Source organism: Delphinapterus leucas, chromosome 1 (genome assembly GCF_059928025.1).
Source record: "Delphinapterus leucas isolate spDelLeu-1000000601 "Yukka" chromosome 1, BTC_Dleu_Yukka2, whole genome shotgun sequence".
NCBI lineage: Eukaryota > Metazoa > Chordata > Mammalia > Artiodactyla > Monodontidae > Delphinapterus > Delphinapterus leucas.
Genome location: NC_143129.1, coordinates 33435762 through 33451624, shown reverse-complemented (window position 1 = coordinate 33451624; position 15863 = coordinate 33435762). Strand labels below are relative to the sequence as shown.

Below are 15863 nucleotides of genomic sequence, written 5' to 3'. Positions count from 1 at the left end.
GGTATTGTGTCTGGTGGCTTTCCTGCACTACAATCAGAGTTGAGTAGCTATAGTTGTGACAGAAACCATACGAACTGCAAAGGTATTTACTATCTGGTCCTTTACCAAAAAAAAAAGACCCAAGTTCTATGACACTGTCTTATTTGTACTGCCTGAAATGTGCTTGGGAAAGTCTGCCTAACTCTGTAATTCAGTCAGCAAGCCATTTGTCTCTCACATTAAGACCTCCAATTATCGGTAGTATATTTTGGCTTCCATCTTTGCTCTTCATTTTATGCTTAATAGTATATACAAGGCCAGATAGGAGAGAGTAATTATTTATATTGTGCCCTCTAGAAACTCTAAAACTTCATCTATGTAAATTTTCTAAGCATATTTATTAAGCTCAAATATGAAATTTGAGGGGAGGGGCTAAGTCAAGTACTTGCTTAAGCTATGAAGTACCTGGAAATCTATTTTTTGAAGGAAATGTTGGCCGTACATCTGGGAAATGTATGTTAGGTCTTTCATTTAATAAAAATTTATACCTGTATTTTCTGTAAAAAGTTTGTCAGTCTTTAGACATTATTGATTTTTGTCTCCTTGAATGTTTCTCTTTCAAAACAAATCAGTATTACACAAAAAGTAGTACTACATCGCCTATTTCCAATAACACTAGTAAAAAACTACTCCAATAATTTATTGAGGAGCATTTATCTTTTATCATACTGATGTTGTTTAAACTAAAACCTTTTGGCTAGTGACAATTCTATTACACTTACCTGTGAAAATTTACATGTAAGAATATTAATCTTGACAATACCTCTAAGAGGTTAAATAGAAGGAATTAATATTTTCCTTTTATACGTTTATAGAACACAGTCCGACAATAATCTTACATAAGATATTTAAATAGTCCAGTGAGAGTGCTGCATATTTTTATCACATGCTTCTTATTCATTTCAATTTCTTAAACAATTTTGTCCTATTTAATATCATTTCCCTGGTACCACACATCTCACATTTTCAAAGTTTTCTACTCAAGTCGCTTAAGTAATTTAATACAAGAAGATTAGCAGACACATGATGGTATATAAAATACTTTTTTACCTCAAGTTATTAACTAAGGCTTATTTTTGGTTGCTGGGAATTCTTGCTAAAACAAAACCAAGAATAAGAAATAAGCAAATTAGAGCTTTTCAAAGAAATCACTTCTGTATAAAAAATTTTAAATGATAGATGAAGATAAAAAGGACTTATTGGGCTTCCCTGGTGGCACGGTGGTTGAGAGTCCGGCTGCCGATGCAGAGGACACGGGTTCGTGCCCCGGTCTGGGAGGATCCCACATGCCGCGGAGCGGCTGGGCCTGTGAGCCACGGCCGCTGAGCCTGCGCATCCAGAGCCTGTGCTCCGCAGCGGGAGAGGCCACAACAGTGAGAGGCCCGCGTACCGCAAAAAAAAAAAAAAAAAAAAGGACTTATTTTTCTAAATAAAGTGTTTCTAATCTCAGTTAGGGTGTGTTCTCTGTATTCACAATGTTCAGCAAATACTGGTAGACTACAATACTTTTTTATGATCCTTCAATATATTCTGTGACATACACCTCCTGTGAGAGTTGTCACTTTCCTAAACTGAAAAAAAAAAAAAAAGGCAAACTAGTTAGAATCATGTGGAAATGATGGGATTCGACATAAATGATAAATATGACTCTGTGACAGTCAGAAACCTTAAACATCTGTCTGTGTTTTCTTCTCATTTGGTAGTATAGTAAAACAAACTTTTTGGTCTTTTTTATTTTGCCATCAGAAACATTTCTCCTCATAAACATATTCTCTGAACTCTAGTATTTAAGGAAGACAGCACTCTGGCTCACAAAAATCATGGATGGGGCTTCATGGTATCTTCTAAATATATATATATATATATATATATATATATATACACACACACACACACACACACACACACACACACACATTTACTGAATTCAAACTGTATTAGGTTACTTAACCCTGACTGCTACAACAGACCAGAGCTGGCTGGCTTACTACAGAGACTTTGGAGTACATAGCCTTCAAAGTCACCATAGCAAGAGAAAAGATCAAGGGAGGAGGTACACTGCCTCAGCCCAGAAGTGACACAATATTTTTGCACACAGTCCACTGGCCAGAAACTAGTCATATGTATCCAATATAATTACATGGAAAGGTAGAAAATGTAGGAGCACATGGAAAAGTCGGTCTCTACCTCAGAAACATAGCTCTAAAATACTGCTCAAAGAAATTTCAAACTCTGTGTTAGAAGATAAGGCTTTATGTAATTGGCCACTAAAACTAAAATTAGTTAGATAGATCAACTTTAAATTACACTCTCTACAAAGTCTAGTATTTTTCTTCTGGTGCAAAAAAAAACCCACAAAAATTATACTGTTTGTTTAAACTACTTCATTTTGATAGCTTTTTCCCAAAACTGGTATCAATAATTAGTTTTAAGAACACTTAGAAGATAAGCATTTGAAATTAACTTTATGGTTTGAAATACAGAGAATGTTTTGTTAAGTTAGAAAAGATTTTCAAAGCATTTCACAATTTAACAAAGAGGTAGAACAAGTGATTATGCCAAATGTTTTATATAATATCTAATTTACAATGCCCCTTCTTAACATAAGTTTAATTTTTTTTCGATGCAGTGTCATAAAATTATTTTAGTTCTCCACATGAATAGCAAACGTAAGAAAGGGGCTCAACGACTTCAGTAGTCATCGGGGAAAAGCAAATTAAAACCACAATGCCATATCACTATATATCCAACAGAAAGACTAAAATTAAAAAGACAGACAATCTCAAGTGTTGGTGAAGATACAGAACAAATGGAACTCATAAACTGCTGATGAGAATGTAAAAAAAACCCAATCCTTCAGGAAGGTATCTAACAGTATCTACAAAAGCTGAACATAAGCATATACTGTGGTCCAGCAGTCCAACTTCTAGGTATATACTCAACAGAAGTGTGTCTATAGCATACTGAAAGACATATAGCAAAAAATTTTTAAAAATCCAAATATCCAACAATCGAACAGATAAATAAACTGTGGTATAGTCATACAATGGAAACATTATATAGCAATTGGCATGAGAGAACTAATGTTATACGCAACAACATGGATGAACTCTTAACAAACATAAAAAGAAACAACACCACAGGACTCCACATTCAAAAGCAGGCAAAAGAAATCTGTGGTGCAGAAGCCATCCTATTAGCGTCGTGGAGGATAGTGACTAGAGGGACAGCAGGTGAAAACGTAGAAGGTGCTGGTAATGTTCTGTGTTTTTGTATGGATGCTAGTTACATGGTGTGCTCACTCTGAAAATTCAGAGGGGTTCTCGTATGATTCTCTTTTTTTTCTCTCTCTCTCTTATGATTCTTTTACTTTTCTGTATGTATCTCATACCCTAATGAAAAATTTACCTCAGAAAATTACTACTGGTAAAAGAAATAGAATCTCCTGATTTACTATATTTTACACCATGATGTATTAGTTCCAATATTCCTTACTATATTCAATGGTAATTTTTGAAATGGCTATTCTTGTCACCATGTGGGGATCTCATTTGCGATAACTATACTTATTAGTCCTTATGAATTAAAATATATATGTTTATTATTTTCTCAAAAAGATATTTCTTTTGCAAGTAATGGGAGAGGTTTTCTAATTTCTTGTAATGATCTTGTTCAAGATCTTAGTTCTAAAACTGAAGTATGGGGCATATCTATATAATAAAATGAAACACAACACTAAAAACATTGATTTTAAAATATCACACTATGCTAAAACATGCAGGAATTTTTGAGATGATTTAGGTCAATCCCTCTTATTTTACAAAAAACAGGTAAAGTAATTTGGTGGCAATAGATGATATTAGTACTCTGCTCTCCTGAATGACAGATTATTAATCTCACCTCTGGACTATTCTCCTGCCCATCTGATCACTGGTACTAGGAATGGAGATTTTACTACTTCTAGGGATTTCCTAGAAGATGCCTTTGAAGTTGGGTTTAGTGAATTCAAGACATATACTAATTATATAAAATAAGCATCAACAGTACTCAATAATATTTATCTTGAAAATAGCTTTCAAAGAAACAATGCATTAAACTTACTGTAGTGATCATTTCACAATATATACAAATAACAAATCATTATGTTGTACACCTGAAATTAATAAAATATTGTATGTCAATTATGTATCAGTTTAAAAATGTATTATGTAGACCTGCAAAAAATTAATTTAGCAAAATCTGCATTAACTCTGAAACATAACTTTAATACACATTATCAACGAACTGCAAAAGCACAAATTCCCAGTGTGGAACCAAAACGAAAAGATCTTTCACTGAACAGTTTTTCACTTTGCTTTGTTTCTATTTCCCTAGTTCAACACTTATTTTACTAAATTCAAATATAGGTAGTACTTTATATTCAAACTTTCTCTCTGTATCTTTTTTTTCAGTAGTCTAACATCCATCTCTAACTTGGCCTATCAGTTCCATGTCTTTTTAGATCTCTCAATTACAGCTGTGTTATATATTTCATAATATCTGAATCACACCCTATTTAATTATTCAATTAAAATGTATTCTGTCTTTACATTTCAATGAGCTAAACATGATTTATCTTGAGTGATATTTTTTTCTCTAAATAATACCAATACAAGCCTATAGATGATAAAGCTAGCTAAGCAAAACAAAAAAAACTTTAGAGACAGGGAATTAAGTCATTAACTGCCACTTGCTTGGGTTATCTGTACCCTTATTTTTTTCAACAGAGAACATAATAAGAGATGAAACTTCAAAGTTTGATAACTAAGCCATAGTCAGAACTGCAGACTGAATCTCTGATTCCTAACACTTTACTGAGAAGAGGAGGAATCCCATAACCTCTGGATACTTACTGCCTGTCGATATACATATTACTTAATTTAATAAATGAGTTTAAGACAGTAAGGCATCAGAGAAGACACAGAGAAAGAGAGACAGAGAGCAGTCACAAGCTCTTTCCCTTGAAAATCTCCAGTAAACTTTATGAACGGAAAAGAATTAGGAGGAACAGAGAATGAAGAAGGCATCAAAAATTTTCAGCCCTGTATTTTACCACTGGAGAATTCTTATCGTCTAGAAGAACATGAACATGGCAGTGGGCTGAGGGGGGGTGGGGGGGGTACCAGTACAGGAAAGGAATAACTGCAAGCTGCCATGCTGAGCTTAAAAACAATCATCAAAAGGGGCTTTGGGAGCTCACCAGCTGCAAAGTTTTTGTATTAGGCTGTGATTCCACTGGGAGGATGGGAGCCCCTAAATAATGATGTCGAAAGAGTTTTTACATGCTTAGAAAGCTATTTCAAGCAAACAAAAATCTACATTTGTTCCTAATGGAGGTTAAGGCCTTTAGGGATTAGAGATAGAGAGCATAGATGGCCATTATCTAAATAAACTTATTATTCTCAGTACAACAAAGGAATATATTCCTAAAAAGGAATATATAATATTTCCACTGTAAAGCCCCAAAGAAATGAACTTACTTTTTATATTCCAATATAAATGTCAGAAAAAAGTTTTATTTTGAAAATTATATGGCAAAGTGAATTTAAGAATAAAAAAGTGGTTATAGAAAAATTCCCAGAGGAATTTCATTAATGGAGCATTGCTGCATCATAGCTGAATGCTTTTTTTTTTTTTTACCATAGAGGCTATAACTCATAAAGATTAATTCAACATAATTTTGAGAAAGCAAAATTATGATGCAACTGCTGGGAAGTTTTTACTGACCTCCTTTCCTGTTTTACCATTCTACCTAGTATAATTCAGTAAATGCAATGTTCATGTTTACCTGTCCAAAAAGCAAAATAAGTTTTTTTTTCAAGAGACATTTAGAGATTAAAGGAAGATATCTTCACTTAATAGACCAAAATATTACCTAACAACATCTGGTCTTAAGAACCAATGAAACAGTAAATATTTTTCTAGTCAAGGAAAAGTCTTTTGTAAAATGCTCAAAGCAAGTTGCAGTTGCATCTTCTGCCTATTTCCAGTTATTCCAAATAATGTATTTGTTTCCTTCTTTGCAGCTTACCAAGTCTGTGCCACAAGTTCTGTTCCTGGCCCCTTGATGCAAAGGGCTCTCCTGATTAATACTTGTTTTTATATAGACCATTAATGATGTTAGCAAACAGTTACCTTTCCAAATGAAAGTATTAATATTACATTGGGAAGTACCACAGAAAATCACCTTAAAATATAAACTGACTTTGTCCATAAACACAAAATTCAAAAGAGAGAAATTTAAAACAGCATACTTAAGACATAGTATTGATTTTTTGCAAACATGGCTAAAAATCATTTAAGATCATAATGGATCACAAGTAACTAAGGGCCAGCAATAAAATGGGTTATGTAAAAAGCACTGGGATATATGGTTAGGCATATCATATGCAGAAAGTGTGACACTATGCTTTTTCTACTATAATGGTTTTCAAATTGTTTATACTGAGACCCAATGGTTCAAGCAATGTCTCCTCAGGCTCTTCAGTCTAATGAAGAAAAATTAACATAAATGAAAACATAAGAACATAAACAGATCCTATAACATATACAGTGTGCCTGGGTATTGTTTATATATGTATTTCTGGGAAAGTCAACATCATTTGTCAGTTTGTCTGTTTTTTGCATGCTTGTTTAAATAATCATATTGCAAAGCTGTCCAAGATTGTTCAGAGGTTTTGAAAGAACCAAGTTGGAAAATCTTGTGGGTAGGCAGGAAGTCTGACAAGCTTTCTAAACATGACTCCTTTATTTGAACATGAAGACAAGGAAGCAAAACTACTTGGTGATCCTATCTGGTTGGGATAGAAAACAAGAATGAGATTTTTTTTTAATACGCTGAATAGATACTGTGTGCTTCCTTAGAGTTGAGAACAGAAAGGCCACACAAGCAAAACTTCACACTCACAGTATAGTATAGACATGCACAATCTTGAACAGTTAGTAACAAGAAGCTTCATTAGTCCTTATAAAAACTCATTCATCCCTATAAAACCACAACCAATCTAGCAAACAACTAAAAACAGTATTAAGAAAAGAAAATACCTGCACAAACTCTGGTGTAGGATTTCAGAAAAATTTAAAGCTCACTAGAGGAATACTACTATTTAAGTGTGATTAACATAGTAAAAATAAATCAACAATGCAAAGACAGTATTAATCACATGAAATTTTCAGGGTTTGTTTTTGTTCTAAAGGAGGTTTTCTCTGGATGTAGCTGTACAAATAAGATACCTGAATTAGAACGAATCAATCTTCGTAAACTTGTAAAGATTGCCTACTTATGTACGTCTGACTTTTAAAGCCCTGTATCTTGAGGAGTGTCAAGTTTAGACTTGCCACATGAGTCAGAGTGACATCTAGTGGCAACTCTGTTGAACAGTACCTATTTGGTACTTCCATCTCTTGTAAGAAACTACTATGAACAGTGCCCAGGAAACGGTGGGCACTCAAATACTGCTGAAGGAATAAACTACTCTACCGTTAGTATTTTAAGCTAATATTCCATTTCCCCACTCTCACTGAACTTCTTCCTTTTACTTACCATTTCTAGTCCTTCATTCTCTCCCTAGTTTCCCTGTCTACAAGTTCCCTTCTACCCTTACTCATTTGTCTTTATGGAATCCTTGGTCAGCCTATATTTTTCTCATCTACTTTTTCTTTTACTGCACACATTTTATCAATCTCCACCCTTGGTATACTATCCAATCTATTTTCTGTGTAATTGTTCTGAGTAATAGTACATTAATTCATGAAGCTAAGCCAAAGGAATACACTGTAATTCATGTAACCTTGGGAAGTTAACTCATCGTTAGTTGACTTGACCATCTAACAAGTCAAATTGACAGATGATTATTTACCAAAAGCAGACATCTTCTTTATTCAAAACCATCTCCTTCAAATGCCATCTCTCTTATTCTATAATAAACTTACTTCCTAGAAAACATGGAAATTACAGAATGTAAATAATCTCAACTTCTCAATTCTCCATTTGAAATAGTCTCTTTATTTGGAATACCCTCTTTCTTTATTTCAAAGGAGGCCATATACATCCTCCTTTTCAAGGGCTATCCCGTTCTTGTGTCCCATTTTTATTGTTATCTATATACATTTTGTTATGTCAGTGATTATATCTCTCTTGAATCTTCAGAATTTCACTCTGCATTTTGACTCTTTCCCTATAACCTATGAACATGCTCACCCCATTCTAACATCATCTGCCTCTGACCTGCTGCAATCTGTTTTCTTTCCTTTTGTCAAAAAATAACTCAAAAGAATAATTTATAGTGACTTTCTCCATTTCTTCAATATCTATTCACTCTTCAACTCCCTGTAATTTGCTTATCATCACTACTCTATTGAAACTGGTCTCTAGAAGGTCACTAATGAGGCCATCAGTGACCTCTTTTCGGGCCTCATTCTTAAATCCATACATGATGTTGTGATAATTGCTCTCACTTGGCTTCTATGGCACAGCAATCTTTGTATCTTTTCCACTCCTTCAAAAATCTTTCCCTGCCTACATCTTCTCATATTGCCCAAATGCAATATGGCCTCCCATATACTTCAATATAAAGAGGCAAAGTATTGTTTCTATGAATAAAGTGGTTCGGTTAGTAAGTGGAAATTAATTTGCCCATGAACTTAGCTCAAATTCACATTCTGCTAATCTGCCTTCCCTCCTTCAAAACACTGCTTTAAACCTCCTTCATTTAAACTTACCCCAATTATTTCCAATCATAATTCATTCATCTCTAATAAACCGAATTTTATATTGCATTAACATATATTTTGTCATCTTTAGATGTGTCCTAAGTCTTTTTAATTTCACACCATAATGGTTACTTGCAACTACTATATGCACCCCCTAACCTACCCCTCTCCTTTCCTCCAGCCCTCCCTTCCTTGCCCTCTCTCCCACTCACACAGACACACACACACACACACACACACACTGTATTTTACAAGGACAGCAAGTTCAATGTCCTTGTCTTCCAATTGGGGTTATTTCTAAACATACTACCCTTTACACATTTGGTTCTTACTAAACACTATTGATTAAGGCTGTCTAATAATTTACTGCTAAGAAATAATAAAATCATATTTTTAAATTACTTTAAAAAAAGAAAACTTCCTTTTGTTTTAGTTGCTGGTACTCACACACTACTAGGTTATAAACACATATAGGAAATGAGTTAATGTTTCAGAAAAAAAGATTATTAATTCTGAGCTACCTGACCCAATTTACTTGTGAAAATTGCTCTATAATATGTCACAACTCTAATTTACATCAAAGCAGACATACATTTTTTAAATGTTTCTCAAAGAAAGACTACTAAAGGGAAAAAAGAACTTCTAGAAAATTATTACCACAGAATCATGAAGAACAATACATTTTAAGTAGCTATGCAACTTCTATCAATATAACGTGACATTTGCCACAAGGCAAATACCAAGACCCATTCATGTGACAGAACTTTTAAAGTGTATCTAAAGCAATTATAAATAAGTTGGACTTTTCCACCCAATGTTTGGATTTGGATTTATTACTCATTTAAGAAAGCTTAAATGAGTAATCCTCTAAGAAATACAATTATATCTAAATTTTATATATATGATACACTCTCATTTCCTTTGTTTTGGAGGGGGCAGTGCTATTTGCATCTTTTAAAATGATACAGTCTTTGTTTTTGTTTTGTAGTTTTCTTTTTCTCCTTAGCCTACTTAAGAGAAAGACAGGATATTCTGCTATGTGCCCTTGTTCACTGTTGAAGGGAGAATGGTGCTTTGTTGATCTGAGAGGTACATGGGGGATCCAACTCAGAAATGCAAAGTGGAGAAGGCAGAAACGTTTATTGCAGAATGAACTTTTGTCTACAGGAACAGGCCTGAGGTATACATGGAAGAACTGAAACAGTATCCAGCCCACAGGGGAATGGGGCTGGGAGGAAAAGGGTTGTGGGGGGGCGGGGGGGGGGGACACAGAAAAGCAGGACCTAGATAGGTAGTAAAAGCTAAGTTCCTAGGTATCAAGGAGGTTTCAGGAGGTTGGCTAGCCTCTAGAAACTTCAGCCTAGGGGCCTACAACTGCTAAGCCAATCTGCTATTCACACTGATATTCCACCCAACCAAGACTCCACTGCCTCCAGGGAAAGGTGGGAGAACTTACTTATAGAAGCCTGGCTGGCTAATCACAACCAGCGGCTGAGCCAGGGCTAACGCTGTGTATAGAGTCTGTAACAGTGCTTTTTGGGTGACCTCTGTATTATTATTTAATATAACTACAAGTTTCTTTACTTTTGGTACGAAACCAGAAGTCACCAGATGAGAGAATATTTTCAACTAAGAAAAAAATCTACGCAACATGGGAAGGTACAAAAAAAGTGATACTTATCCAAAATGAAGCACATAAGCACCTGAAAGGTGTATCTAGTAAAGTGATACGGCATGGCATTTTAAATAGCCCTGAAATGTTGAGTTAATTATAGTGACCATGAGCAGTGCTTTACAAATAGCTTTGATTCTGAAATAAATGTTCTTTGTATTTGATGATACTAATTCAGCCTTTTCTGTAGTTGATGCTATAAATGTTACAGAAATTATGTACTGTCCATGTTCATTACGTAAATTTCACATAATAATAGGTTTGTTAAATTAATTTTTCCCTAAAATAGACAAACTAATTAATCCTTATTAAGGATTAATCATTTGCCAAATTTAATTTTCTAAAAAACCTCATTTCAATTACACACAAGTATTAGATTTGGTGTTTTCAACTTTTTATTTTATTTTTTCAAACTCAATATATTGACTTTAAACTTTTTAATATCAGAAACACTTTGCAGGTTTCTAAGTGGTCTTGTACTCTTTTAATTTCAGGGGTAGGTTGTGGGTACTCTGAATGCTTTGTTTCAGAGAACAATGCTATAAATAGTCATTATATTTGAGGATGTCATCACAAAGGTCTATTTAACTTGGTTAAATACCACTAACCGGTACCAACTAAACCAGTCTTAAATCAAGGTCCTTCAAATGGAAGGGTGGGGAAAGGGAAGTTAAAGTTTTTATCCCTCTTCCCAGGCACAAAATTGGCAGTAAGCAAATATTCAAAATGGGCAAGTGTACCTTCGACATAATTCCTGCATCCTTTTCCCAAAACATATTTTTCTCCCACATTCTGCTGTTATTTCTGTAAGTTTCAAGGTTTTCATGCCTTTTCCATCATGTTGTACCATCTTGACCGGCCTTAACTTCCCCAAATGCTCCATATTTCAAAGTTTACGATCTTTCCTACACCGACCCCTGATCTCAGCAAGGCAACAAAAAGAATGCAAACAGATTTAAAGGAGTAGGTGAAAAGCCATGCCTAAACCTTTTAAAAGATAATTTAGTTTTAAATACCTTGGCCACTAACTTAAAAGTTATCATTTATGGCGCCTTAAGTAGTATAAGGAATTAAAATATAAGCAATGTTTAATAAAGAAAACCAGGGAATATGAAGATGAGTTGATAAAAGAATCCTTGGAGATCAGTTTTTTATAAAAAACAGAGATATTTGGTTTAAGAAATTTTTTTTCTTTCAATATACATACTTGATAGTTACATAATATTGTTCTTTGATAACCCAATGTTGATACAATCAAGGCTGGCATAAAAAGGAATGGTTTCTTCCAGAGCAGATAACCATTTCATCATGTTACATTCTTCAAGACTCTCCAGCAGTTCTCTATTATCTGCTACATGAAGTTCAAACTCTTCAACAGGTTAGGAAATTATGTAGCAGCGTGTAAGAACTGAAAACAGTTCTTACAGTTGAGTCATGTTAGAGAGAACCTCAAGTACTAAATTAAAGACTTGGAATCCCAGCTTCCTTCATGAAGCCTTCGTAAAGTCAAAATGGAGAAATAACAATGAACCACCTCTTACATTAACATATGACAAAGTTTAGTACTTAATTAATATATGTCCTTGAATTATTCTCTACTTGTTTCATATATTGGTCTTTTTCCCAGAGTAGATTATAGAAGCTTGGAATTAGATTGTGAAGTCCTCATGTACGAGCTGCCTTATTTCTACTTGTTGTTCCAACTAGGTTATTAACAGTACACTCTTATACTCCTAAAAGCCTCCTATTTTGTATGACTCATTATATAGCCAGCCTACCCTTAAAGACCATTTATTTTCTTACATCAAGTACCTAATATATAATCAATAAAAACTTTCATCTGTTTTCAGTATGGAGTAATCTTTTTCTTGGCTCTCTGTACTTTTCTTAATTAGCATTTATCACAGTTGATAATTATATATATCACTGAATATATATAAATATTTATAATAAATAAATACATATATTTGAATGATTACCTGTTTAATATCTGTGTCTGCACTTGATTTTAAGTTCTGTGATCAGCAGCACTTAACCAGGAGTAGTGATTTTGCTCCCCACCCCTGGTGGACATTTGGGAATATCTAGAGACATTTTTGGTTATTGCAAACTGGGCCGGGAAGCGGGGGCGGGGAGTAGAGGCAGGCTGCTGGTATCTAGTGGGTAGAAACCAGGGATGCTGCTAAACATCTTACAATGCACAAGACAGCCTCCTATAACAAAGAATTACCTGGTCCAAAAGTGCTAAGGTTGAGAAACTCTATTCTATGAGGGTAAAAAGTTTGTCTATTTTGACTCAAAAGAGACAACCTTCCCAGGGGAACAGTGTTTGATGCACATGAGATAATCAATAAATATTTGCCAAGTTAATGAATAAACACATCACTCAAGACCCTTTACTAATTCTCATACTGGCTCCTTCTTGCTCCTTGCCTCCCTTTTGTCACATCTGTAAACTCACATGAGACTAGAAATTAAACATTAAAGTATGAATTTGAAATGCTCTAATTACTAATATATTGATAGATTGGCTAACGAGCTAAAAATAGTTTTTATTAGTTAAATGAGCTGCATGTTAATCATGTTCTCTATGTTATCAGAATTATTAATTATAAAGAAAACTCTCAGAATTCGCCACACCATTTTCTTATGAAGTATAGTCTAATTTTATTACAACAAGCTTTGCTTTAGGTCAGCCATTAGATAAGTTCAGGATATAGCAAACAATGTTCATAAAGACCAGAATAAAAGTTCTTATAAGACTTATCAAAATAGATTAGTTACACAGAGGAAATCATCAAATAAGTAACATATTGAAGATAATTGGACCTAGTTTCTCACTGCAAATTATAAATATAGAAAGGCCAAACTACAAGGAACTCTGCAGTATTAAGCAGGAATTGAGATAGTGATATAACAGAAATTAATATACATATAAATGTATATATACATACCTACACAGATATGTATACATATATACCTATATGTACGTACACACACACACACACACACACACACACACACACACACACACACACTTCCTGATTATGTACTGAAAGGGCCTGAGAACAGTGGCACCCAATACAACGAACAAAACTACTATCCATATTTTAGGTTCTAAACATCATTCTCTACACAAAAATGATTCCTTGGAGCACACTGATCCCAGAGCTAGGGTAGGGGTATTGCAAGATGAGCCTAGACCATCTTGTGCACATAGTAAACATGTGTTCAAAAAATGATGGAGACATTGAGGATTAAATGGTAGTGACTGATGTATCAGTATTAATTTCTTCATAGTTATACTCTTCTCACGTAGAATGCCCTTGTTTGTAAGAAAAATTCACCAAGGTATTGAAGGGTAATGGAGCATCTTATACTCAAATGGATCAGGAAAAAAAACCTGAGTTATTGTTCCAACTTTTCTGTAAGTTTGAAATTATTTCAAAATACAAATAAAAAATACATAAAATGTGAAGGTTTTTACATTTGTGTTCCTTATTTGCATTTTGATATAGATTTATCTTATTTAAATAGGTTCTAGTAATAAATTTCATTCATATGTTATTCACTCAACAAATATTGAGTACCCTATTCCATGACAGGCACTGGGAACATAGTAGGAAAAAGTGGACAAAAATCACTGCTTTCATGAAGTTTATATTTTGATGGGGGGGAAATGAATACATAAAATGTTAGATACTGATAAGTGCTAAGGAGAAAAACATAAAACAGTGAAGGAAGGAATATAAAGAGTTTGGAGGGGATGGGGGAGCTAAAGTTTTAGATACGGTAACCCAGGACAGTTGTCACTGAGAAGGTTACTTTTAAGGAAAATTGAAAAGATACAAGGAAGCTAGATGCAGATATCTGGGGGAAGAGTCTTCTTGACATAGAGAACAGCAAGGCTTTGAGATGGAAACATACCTAACATGTTCCAGGAACACAAAAAAGCTGGAATGGTTAGAGCATGAAGAGCTGAAGAACAAGGGAGGGACTAGTAAGAACAAGGTTAGAGAGGTAATGAGGAGCTCCAGATCACCTAGAGCCTTCCCAGAAGGGACTCCGGCTTTCACTGAGATGGGAAGTCATGATGTGGGAAGCCACATCATCTGACTTAAGTTTTAGCAGGATCACTGAGGCTATTGCTAGAAAATACAATAAAGGGGGACAAAGATGGTTTTGACAAGAGGGTAATGTTAATCAAATTTAACTTCTCCACAATAGCCAGTCATCTATTATAAAATACAATAAAAACCTAAATGAAAACAAAGAAGTCATGTTATACACCGTTTCTTTCCAAAATAATATGAAGGCTGAGGATTCACTTCACAAATTATTTTTTTTAAAAGGGCAAAAAACAGAAGTAAAAAAATCAAGGTCTTGTTCCAACTCCCAGGTTTCATTTTTTTTTAAATCAGTTAATTTATTTCCAGTATTACTAAAGTAGTGTGAAGACCAAATCTTAGTGTAAATCTAAAAAATGTACTTAACTGAGAACATTTATTCAATCTTATAACAATTATAGCAAATGCTTCAAATATGAAAGAAAACACAAAAGAAGGGAAAGAGGGAGACAGAAATGTGAAAATCATGAGAAGGCAGAAGAAATTAAGAAGAGAAAAAGGAAGGGAGGTTCTACTTTTGTAAATGTGAGATTAGGTAATTCAGCTGGATACTCCACCAAGAATAATTTTAAATGTCAGACAAAAGGAAGACTGATAAACTAACTCCCATGCTAAGCTGGAATCACAATGATTACTCGCTGATGGTAGTGGAAAACCAAAAAATAAACTAGATCTTACATAGATCTGCAGTCTAGCTTCATGACATCTGAGTGGACCAGCAAACCTCAAGACTTGAACTTAATTTAAGGTGTTCCCTAGATTGCTAATGCCTCCAAGGCATCTGGCAGATACAAAATCAAATCCCCTCAGAGAGAAGAAAACATTATTCAAGGCTTCGTATTTCTACCAATAATTTTCAAATACAATGTTGAGTATACAAAGTCTATTCTCATTATTCCAGGATTCTGATTTGTAAATTTGTCTACTCACTAAAATTTACTTGTAATTCAAAAATCAATACACTGGGTGCTCTTGCAGCTATTTCCAGACACACAGAACAGACCTGCAAAAAAATTGAACCACCAGGTGAAATTGAAAAAGGCGATGCTGCCTTCTTGCTTCAGCTCTCCGACTGTAAACAAGTGTCCTTTCCACAGTATACTTAGTGCCCCAATTTTCACACTTTTCTGCTTTTTGTTAATGATTTCACTGTTTAAAATGACCCACAAAAGAAGCGCTAAAGTGCTGTCAAGTGTTCCTAAGCACAAAAAGCCTGTCATGTGCTTTACGGAGAAAAAATACAGGTGATAACTAAGGTTCATTCATGCATGAGT

At 34.3% G+C, this 15863-nt stretch overlaps 1 protein-coding gene across 2 annotated transcripts in view; it reads right to left on the bottom strand.

The window, feature by feature from the left end:
• The window catches only part of AKT3 (AKT serine/threonine kinase 3), a 320125-nt gene that overhangs the window by 283859 nt on the left and 20403 nt on the right, over positions 1–15863 (bottom strand). The window lies entirely within an intron of this gene.